At 43.3% G+C, this 9735-nt stretch overlaps 1 non-coding gene across 1 annotated transcript; it reads left to right on the top strand.

Annotated features, from left to right (window-relative positions):
- The first annotated feature begins 9191 nt into the window (after positions 1–9191).
- LOC123461096 lies at positions 9192–9297 on the top strand. Its single transcript, XR_006637414.1, has one exon. It is a non-coding gene; the product is annotated as a U6 spliceosomal RNA (small nuclear RNA).
- The last annotated feature ends 438 nt before the right edge of the window (positions 9298–9735 follow it).

Here is a 9735-nt window from a genome sequence, read left to right as displayed (position 1 = left end):
GGCAAATGTCCCAAACTACCTAAGGTCTTGATTGTCCTGTGGATTTTAATCTTAAAATAACCTACGCATTCCAACATAATGAGAGCTATTTTTTGCCCCTACAGAACAAGTTACACTCTTGTTTCTTCCACAGAAATATTCTAGGTAGGTTTCAATAAAATGTACGTACACAATAAGGCTGTTAAAATAGAAAAATGAAAAAGGAGAGTTTTAAAATAGTTACTGTAACTGAACATTAAATGTAATTCCTAGCTTCCTGGCCATTTAGGGAAAGAGGAAAAACAATGGGTTATATTGTTTTCACCATCTAATGAAAGGGAGTATTTCACTGCTTCAGAAGAGGTCTACTTTTCCTGACTTTTATTTTAAGAGGATTGCATCCAGTGAGACCCTACATCTTCACAACTAGGGAAAAGGCAGAAAAAAAGTGAGGGGGAGCCTTTATGGGACTTTTTTCATCTGGAAAGAAAATTTGGGAACACAATCATAAAAACAAACCCAAGGAAAATTAAGAAAGAGAGAAAGAAGGAAGAGGAAGAGAAGGAAGAGGGAGAGGTGAAAAGGAAGGGGCAGAAAGAAAGAAAGAAAAAGAAGCAAAAGAAGGGAGATAAAGAAAAGAAGATGAGAAGTGAAGAGAAAAAAATAACCTGCCACTCATTGGGGTGGAAAAATGGGATGGGTGGGCGTATTCTTAAAGATTATGTCAAGAAACACTCAGGAAGCTGAGCGAGGAGGATCACTGTGAGTTTGAGGCCACCCTGAGACTACATAGTGAATTCCAGGTCAGCATGGACTAGAGTGAGACCCTACTTCGAAAAGCAAAAAAGAAAAAAGAAAAAAAGTCAAGACACCAAGTTACATCTGGCCTAAATTTTCTATAGATGAAGAAACTTGAACATCACTTTTTAAATTTATAAAAGTGCAGGCTTTTGGTTGCTTTGAATAAAACAATGACATTTCTGAAAGGCATTAGGAAGTCTGAAAGAATAAGAATTCTAAAGTTAAGGTGTACAAATACAAGTATTATAGCATATTATAAAACATGAGTTTCCCAAATGTGCTTGATTCACCGTAGAAATAAATTCTCTTTCGCATGATTACAGCTCATTGCGGGAGCCCTTTCTTATTTGGTTTCCTTTGCTTTTGAGAATGGAGTAAAATAACGAACATCATTATACAGGATTTGTTGCCATAGAAAAGGGAAGTGCTAATTTACGAGTGGTCGGAGGAGGTGAGTGATCTCAGAAGTATTCCATGTCACAGGAGAGCCTATTTGGATTTCTGCTCAACAGGGATGCCTGATAGCCAGGGATCAAGACGGCTTCCAGCCGATCAAGCTGGGCCCCAGGGGAAAACATGACTGAGTCCTTCAAATTTAACTTAATTGGCATTGTGGGAAAACTTCTTTTTCCACAAAGCAGCCCACACTCTGTGCCCTGTGTAAACCAAGGACTGCTATGGAGACAGCTGAAGACGGGCGTGGATGTGTACCACAGTTTGCAAAGTCCACCATTTTGTGTCACGAAGTCACCCAGCAGAAGTGACACGGCTGCACGACACCAGACTGAGCAGTAACGAAAACACGGAATCATACAAAGGGACGTGTTGTTTTCAACTTCAGTGGCTTTCAATGATTCTTTTGCTTTTTTTGTTTTTTTTCTTTGTCTTAAAGCTTTTCTAGCAATATTCAGAGGGGCCAGATGTTGACCGACATTCCATGAGAGGTCATTTTTCTAATTTTGTAGGTAATCTTAGAGCATTATAACTTCTCAATGTTCACAATACTTTGCCAGATATTGAAAACATTGAAGACTTATTCTTTCAAGTACTCATTAAGTAAATGTAAAATGTCCAATCAGGGCTGGAGAGATGATTTAGCAGTTATGGTATTTGCTTACAAGCCTCATGGGCCAGGTTCGAATCCCCACTACCCATGTAAAGCCAGATGCACAAAGCAACACCTGTACCTGGATTTTGTTGGTAGTGGCAAGAGGCCCTGGTATGCCCATTCGTCTCTCTCTCCCTGCTTGCAAATAATAATAAATTAGTTTTGTTTTTTTTTTTAAGGTCCAGCCATTGCTAACTCCTGCACTCTCTTCCTCCACCTCACCCATGGACAGACGGTTCTTCTCTGGTCTTCCTTAGCTGGGCCTTGTGTCTGGTGTGGTTGCACACCTTCTCTCACTGAGTTTTGCTACTTTATTTATTTGAGAGAAAGAGTGAAGTAAAAATGGAAAGAGAGAGAGAGAAAAAAAAAAAAGAACGTGCACATTAGGGCCTTTTCCCCCGGTGAACAAACTCCAGAGGTATGTTCCATTTTGTATCAGGTCTTATGTGGGCACTGGGCAACTGAACCAGGGACATCAGGCTTTGCAAGCAACTTTAATCAATGTTAACGTGTTCTCAGCATGTGTGTGGCCCTCAGTTCAATCCCTAGCACCAACAGTCAATAATAAACCTCTCATTTTTCTCAATAAAATTCCTGAGAAGATTAAATGAAATAATTTCCATCATTGGTGACTTGGTTCCTACCATGGAAGAAGTATATTTTGGAAGTTACCATTGTCACCATTTACTGTGATTTGTGTCAAGGACAAATATTAGTAAGATTATATTATGAGGCCAAACATATGTTTAATTATGCTTTGGGGAGTAGAAAATAACACACAAATCATTTGATGTCTTTAGTGATGTGTTCCTTTTCATCCTAAAATAGAAAGAAATCACAATATGTTCCAGTAAATGCAGCTATATGAGAATACCATCTTTTTGGAAGGTCAAACATGGCTGCAGGCATTAGTGCTTCTGTGAGTTCACCATGAAAAAGGACAAAAGCATTCCTACTTTTGATAGCTGTTTTTTTTTTTTCTCTTATTTTTATCTCTGATGACCAGTGCCCCTTGTTATCTCAACATTGTAGCTAAAAGTAGTCCAGAAATTTTAAGGACATAGTATTAAAAGAGACAGAAATTTCCTCTTCATCATACGAAAGAGAGTCAAAAAAGGATGGCCAAATGCAGCCTATGTGGGCTTCCCTACAGAATCTTTTGGGGGACAGACGCCCCACTTACTATCAGACCTTTTGAATACAGCCAACCACGGTTTCCAAAAAGCTTTAGAAACCTTACCATTGTCACAAATAAAGCATCCAACAGCAAGTTTTAAGCCGGGCATGGTGGCGCACGCCTTTAATCCCAGCACTCGGGAGGCAGAGGTAGGAGGATCGCCGTGAGTTCAAGGCCACTCTGAGACTACATAGTGAATTCCAGGTCAGCCAGGACTCATGTGAGAACCTACCTCGAAAAACCAAAATGAAAAGACAAAAAAGAAAGTTTTCCCTCGGGACTCTATGGAGTATCCCTAAGTCCTTTTGGCAAGAATTTGGGGTCAGTAGGGGACATAGTTTGTGCCATGAATTTCAAGGTTCAGTTTGGGAAGTATCTGATTGGGTGAATGGTGACATGCTTCCTAAATTGCTGTTCTCAAAGCATCCCTCTTCGCCCGTGTGGTAACTGGTGGGGACAACGTGCTCCCAGGAAGGAGAGGGGTTCTCTTGGGCCCCTGGCGACCTCTTTCATCATTCTCCAAACTGCGCAGTCACGTGTGCCCAGCCTTGGAAAGTGAAGCATTGCTGTCACTAACAAGTAGATTGATTCTTAATACATTTGCTTCTCTTCCCTACTGTGGTGGTTTGATTCAGGTGCCCCCCATACACTTAGGGGTTCTGAAAGCTAGGTCCCCAACTGATGAAGATTTGGGAATTAACGCCTCCTGGAAGCAGTGTATTGTTGGGGGTGGGCTTATGGATGTTGCAGCCAGCTCCCTCTTGCTAGTGTTTGGCACACTCTCCTATTGCTATTGCCCACTTTATGTTGGCCAGGGGGTGATGTCCACCCTCTGCTCATGCTGTCATTTCCCCCTGCCATCATGGAGCTTCCCCCTTGAGCCTGCAAGCCAAAATGAACCTCTTTTTCCCACAAGCTGCTCTTGGTCGGGTGATTTCTACCAGCAATGTGAACCTGACAGTAACACCCACCTACAGTGATTCAATGGTTATCATCTTTTATCTCATTTCATATGCTTAGTGACAGGGTCAGAGCTTGTGAGTCATAAAGAGCTGTGGTTGCAATTCATATTTATCACATTATATATTGTATAGATGCTAAAAGTTTATAGGGATAACATGAAATAATGCATGCGAGACTTTTAGCATAAAACTTGACATTTAGAAATTATTCAGTAAATGTTAGCTCAATGTCACAAGTTAAACATGATCATCGCCACTTGGAAAATGAAACAAAGGGCTGAGAGAGAGGTTTCGATAACTCATTCAGGCCACACATCTAGTAAGGACTGGGGGAAAGAGGACAGAACCGGGATCCAACTCCAAACCCATAAACCTCAAAACCCTGTCGTGCATCCGGATTGTGTTTAGGGATCTGCTGACTGAAGACCCAGGCTGGGGTGCACCAGATGCAGGAGCAAGAGCTTCCTGCAGGAATCTGCAAAGTGCGAGGCTGTTTCCACTCTCCTCTTCCTGCGCACCGGTGGCTTCTCCGCTGTGGACGGCTCCTCGTTCGATTAGTCACGGCAATGATGATTTCCTGGTGGTGAGGCCCAGTTGGTGGTGTCTGAAAACCCTTTGTCTTGTTTCCTTGGAAAGTCACCAAGACCAGTAGAGAAAAAAAGGTTGGCAAACAAAGGAAAAACCTAGACCTAGTAACAGCCCACGTTGACCCTGAATACCCACTGGAGTGGTTTGGATCCGATGTTCCCCATGGACTCGTGTGCTCTGGATGCTTGATCCCTGACTGATGGCAATTTGGGAGGCTTACTGGAGGAGGTACATTGTTGGGGTGGACAGAGAGGTTCATTGGCAGCTCCCTCTTGCCAGACCTGGATCACTCTCCTGTTGCTGTTTCCCACCTGCTATTGCACAGTAATGTCCAGCCTCTGCTCATGCCATTCTTTCCCCTCTCATCATGAAGCTGCCCTTCAGACTGTAAGCCAAAAATAAATAAATAAATAACTTTCCTCCCATCAGCTGCTTTTGGTCTGGTGCTTTGTCCCAGCAACAAGAAGATAACTATAGCATCCATCAAATCTCTTTTGAAAGCAACAGTGGATGAACTATACATAAGTCAAAAACATTAAGATCACATTCCCTAGGAATTATCTATAGATTTAAAAAGTTAAAGGAAGAGAGGTTTCACAAACAGAATTTTAGGTTTCATAACAAGCTTCCCAATCAGTTAGACCGTGGGCTTTATCATGTGTGGTGGTTTGAATGTAAAATGTCCCCAGAGACTCATGTGTTTACGATTAACCCTCACACTCAAGCCCTGGCTGGTGGAGCCTTTGGCAAGTGGAGCCTTGCTGGAGGAGGTGTGTCATTAGGGGCAGAACTTGAGGTTAATTAGTCCAGCACACCGGATGCCCACTAACTAGCTCACTCTTGCTTGTAGCTCCCCTGTGATATGGCACAACATGATATGTAGCCTCTGACACTGATGACACTGTAAGCTGGCATAAATCCTCTCCTCCCGTCAGCTGCTTCTGGTCAGGTGTTTGTCCCCAGCAACAAGAAAGTAACTGCAACCCCTTGCTCACGGATAGCTTGTGAAATGGTGCCACTAGATCCCAGTACCTGAGCCGTCAGAGTTTCAGAGCCACAATTGATCTCCCCGGCCTCTGCCCTGCGATGGGTCAGCATGAGGCAAAGGGAAGGGAGCCCGGTTGGAGCCACAGCTTCTCCCCTTGCTCATCTCAGACTTAAGTGCAAGACCACCAGTTGCCTGAAGAAATCTTTTTGTTGATATTGTTGTTTGAAGACAAAATGATCTTGGAACAAATTTCTATTTTTAAGTCTGTTGTAGATTGTGAAATTGGAGTCTCCAGTGCTCATCTCGTAAACAAACCAGAGGAAGTCATGCAAGGAACTATGGGCAAGTTGTGATCAGCACAAAGGGATCTTGAAGAATCTGACCTCCAGGGGTTGCAGAAGTTGGAGGAGGTGGATAGGGAGGGGTGGAGGGAATGCTAAACTAACCCAGGAAGCTATAGAGTGATTTTTTTGGACTTTTAGCACCCCAGGACAGCAGGAAATACGACCCCCATCAACAAGGACATTTAGTAAGTACTAGGGCCAGGCTCTAGCTCGGTGGCCCTCCTGTACCCTGGACTAGTTCTCAGGTATCTGAGACCTTCACTCCACTGCTACCTCCAGAGGTCCTCTGCAAGGTCTGACACACTGGTGTTGCAGCTGGTAGGAAAAGGCCAACAAATGGGCAAAAGAAAACCGGACCTCTCTTCTCCCCTCCCATAGCTCATAAAAATGCCTCTAATCTCCAGCTGCATTTCCTCCACCATGGCCCAGCCTAGATTTTCCATGATTCTGGGGAGACAGCAAAGAGCTTGCCTGTCGTCCTGACACAGGCTGAGCTCTAGGGCCCAGGGAGGAAGCCCCAACTTGGATCCTTCTCTGTAGGATCCCTGACGCGGAACCCGAGCCCATGGTGACACTTTGTCCTCTTGGCAGGCTTGCGGCCTTAGGCTCTGCTGTGATTTATAAGCAAAACTCAGTTTCTTTCCCACATCCTAAAGCTCTAGCTTGGTTCCCCTAACTCCCCAGACCAGGATCAGCAGGCTTATCTTGGAAAGGCTTGTTGGAAAGATAAGCAAGTTTATACTGGCAAGATTCCAACCTGGAAATTTCAGGCCTCACCTCCCTGGCACCCCAACATGAGAAGGAGTTATAGTCCCTGATATCCTTATGTCCTTTCTTTAGTAATCACCCTAGGTGGCAGAGCAAGCGGCCCACAATGGCCAGGATTGCATTTTCAGGACACACCATTTAATAGAGGAGAACCCCAGCTTGGGGCTGCTGGGTTCCCAGCTACACCCTCCGAGCTAGTGCCTTTTGAGATGAAACACGGAGGCTGAAAGGCAACTCGGCGAGTTGGAACATGATTACAGTGTTAAATAAAACCCAGAGATGACAACTCTAATTATTAGGAGGATGCATCACTTTTATATTCTATTCAACATTACTTAAATCCAATTACAATCACCCAGCATACAGCGCTTTCCTTCAAAGCTGCATCCACAAGGTAGAAAATGAGCCGCCTTGTAACCTCTTCAAAAGGAGCCTTCTTGTGGTCAGCTGAGCCACTTGGCCCTCCCTGCCAAGAGGATAAATTGGATATGGGATGGAGGGATTGGAGGGTTGGTGGGGTATGGGCGTTACTGATCTAGATACATCTCTTCTCTTAGAGTAGAAAGTGGACAACCTTACAACGGCAAGGAAGAGTAGAAGGGATGCCAGGTTTCTTATTTTCATACCCTACATTTGCTCACAACTTTACTTTAGGGCAGAAATGGGTTCCAGTGCCAACACTAGGACCAACACAGCATCTTTTCTTTGAAAAAGAAACAATCATAAAAAGAGAGAAATCTTGACTTACTGAACATGTGAGCTTGATTCTACCCTAAGACTATCCCATCTTGCTTGGGAACACTTCTTTGGTCCCAAAGGGTCCACTAACGACTTCCTCTCTAAGTTGGGAATTTAGTAAAGTGACCCCCTAGTGGCCAGAAGGAGTTACTGCAGTTCTCCTAAACTACACTTCCCCCATCGTTGCTCTCTGAACTTGGATAGGTTTTATGTGTGTATTAAGGAAAATGAGTGTGCTACACAGCAAAGAAAACAAATACACCTGGAATTAGTACATTGAATCAATTTAGCGATATCACTAGGAGAAGCCCTTGCTTTTTGATTTTTTGCCCTTTAAAAAATTATTTTAGGGGGCTGGAGAGATGGCTTAGCGGTTAAGCACTTGCCTGTGAAGCCTAAGGACCCCGGTTCGAGGCTCGGTTCCCCAGGTCCCACGTTAGCCAGATGCATAAGGGGGCGCACGCATCTGGAGTTCGTTTGCAGAGGCTGGAAGCCCTGGCGCACCCATTCTCTCTCTCTTCCTCTATCTGTCTTTCTCTCTGTGTCTGTCGCTCTCAAATAAATAAATTAAAAATTAAAAAGAAAATATTAAAAAAAAAATTATTTTAGGGCTGGAGAGATGGCTTAGCTGTTAAGTGCTTGCCTGTGAAGCCTAAGGAGCCCGGTTCAAGGCTCGATTCCCCAGGACCTGTTAGCCAAATACACAAGGGGGCGCACGCGTCTGGAGTTCGTTTGCAGTGGCTGGAGGCCCTGGCGCACACATTCTCTCTCTCTGTCTCTCTCTCTTGCCCTCTCTCTCTGTCTATCGTTCTCAAATAAATAAATAAAAATAAAAAAAATTTTTAAAAATTATTTTTGATATAACAAGTTGTACATTTTTATCCCCTCCTCCCAGCTCCCATTGCTCTAGGGAGCTCTTCTCAGTGGGGTTGTGGGATTCACTGTGGAGTCATGAAGAAGGCCTCAGTCAGTCACTTTGGGGTGGGGCTAGTCTGTGCCTCAGGGTAATCCTATCCACTCCTTGGCTCTTACAATCTTTCGCCTGCTCTTGCGCAATGTTCCCTGAACCATGGCTGGCCTGTTGGCAGTCTGTTTTAGTGTTGAGATCTCTGTAGCCTCTAGATTTCTGCTTTGATGGGTTTTGATTGATCACCCTGTCTGTCACCATCAACCAGGGACTGGTTGTCAGGCTAGCAATAAGAACAGTGTTCCAATAGCCACTTCTTCTGTAATTTCTCCTGGGCTCTGGCAGATGTGTTGGAGGGGTTCCCCTTCCTCCTTCTTTTTAAAACCATGTAAAAGCAAATGATTACTGAACTCAAGAATAACTTTAGGTTTGAATAGGTATGCATGCAAATTAATATTGAACAGACAACCATTAAAACAATAAACATATTCTTACTTATTCCAGAAATATCTTAGAGAGTCAGTACCATAATATGTAAATTATAGAAAAATATGTATAGGTATAGTAGAAAAATTAAAAAAAATATGTAAATTGGGCTGGAGAGATGGCTTAGTGGTCAAGCACTTGCCTGTGAAGCCTAAGGACCCCAGTTAGAGGCTCAATCCCCAATGACCCACTTGGGCCAGATGTACAAAGGGGCGCATGCGTCTGGAGTTCATTTGCATTGGCTGGAGGCCATGGTGCTCCCATTCTCTCCCTTTCTCTGTCTCTCTCTCTCTGCCTCTTTCTCTCTGTGTCTGTCACTGTCAAATAAATAAATAAAAATAAACAGTGCTCACTTGGCAGCACATATACTAAAATTGGAATGATACAGAGAAGATTAGCATGGCCCCAGCATAAGGATGACATGCAAATTTGTGAAGCATTCCATATATATATTTTTTAACTATAAAAATTTATTTAAAAAGATATAATCTGGAGGTCTGAATGGCATAGTCATGCCCCCTTTCATACCTTCCCTTCCTTTCTGTTTTTCTCTTTCCAAAGTTATGCTTTTCTCTTTTAACTTTTTTTCTAGGGTATAATTTTACTACTCATTTAATGACTTGTTGACATTCAATAGATTTACCTCAATGGCTCACAAAAATACATTATTTGGAGCTCAGCAGTTAAGGTGCTAATGACCAGGGTTTGATTCCTTAATACCCACATAAAACCAGATGCTCAAGTGGCATATGCAACATCCAGAGTTCATTTACAGTGTCTAGAGGCCCTGGTTTGCCCATTCTCTCCCTCCCCCCTCTATTTGTGTGTATGTGTGTGTATGTTTCTCTCTGTGTGTCTCTCTTTGCTTGCAACTAAATAAATAAATGCA

This window comes from Jaculus jaculus, chromosome 5 (assembly GCF_020740685.1).
Source record: "Jaculus jaculus isolate mJacJac1 chromosome 5, mJacJac1.mat.Y.cur, whole genome shotgun sequence".
NCBI lineage: Eukaryota > Metazoa > Chordata > Mammalia > Rodentia > Dipodidae > Jaculus > Jaculus jaculus.
This window is presented reverse-complemented; position numbering and strand designations above follow the sequence as displayed.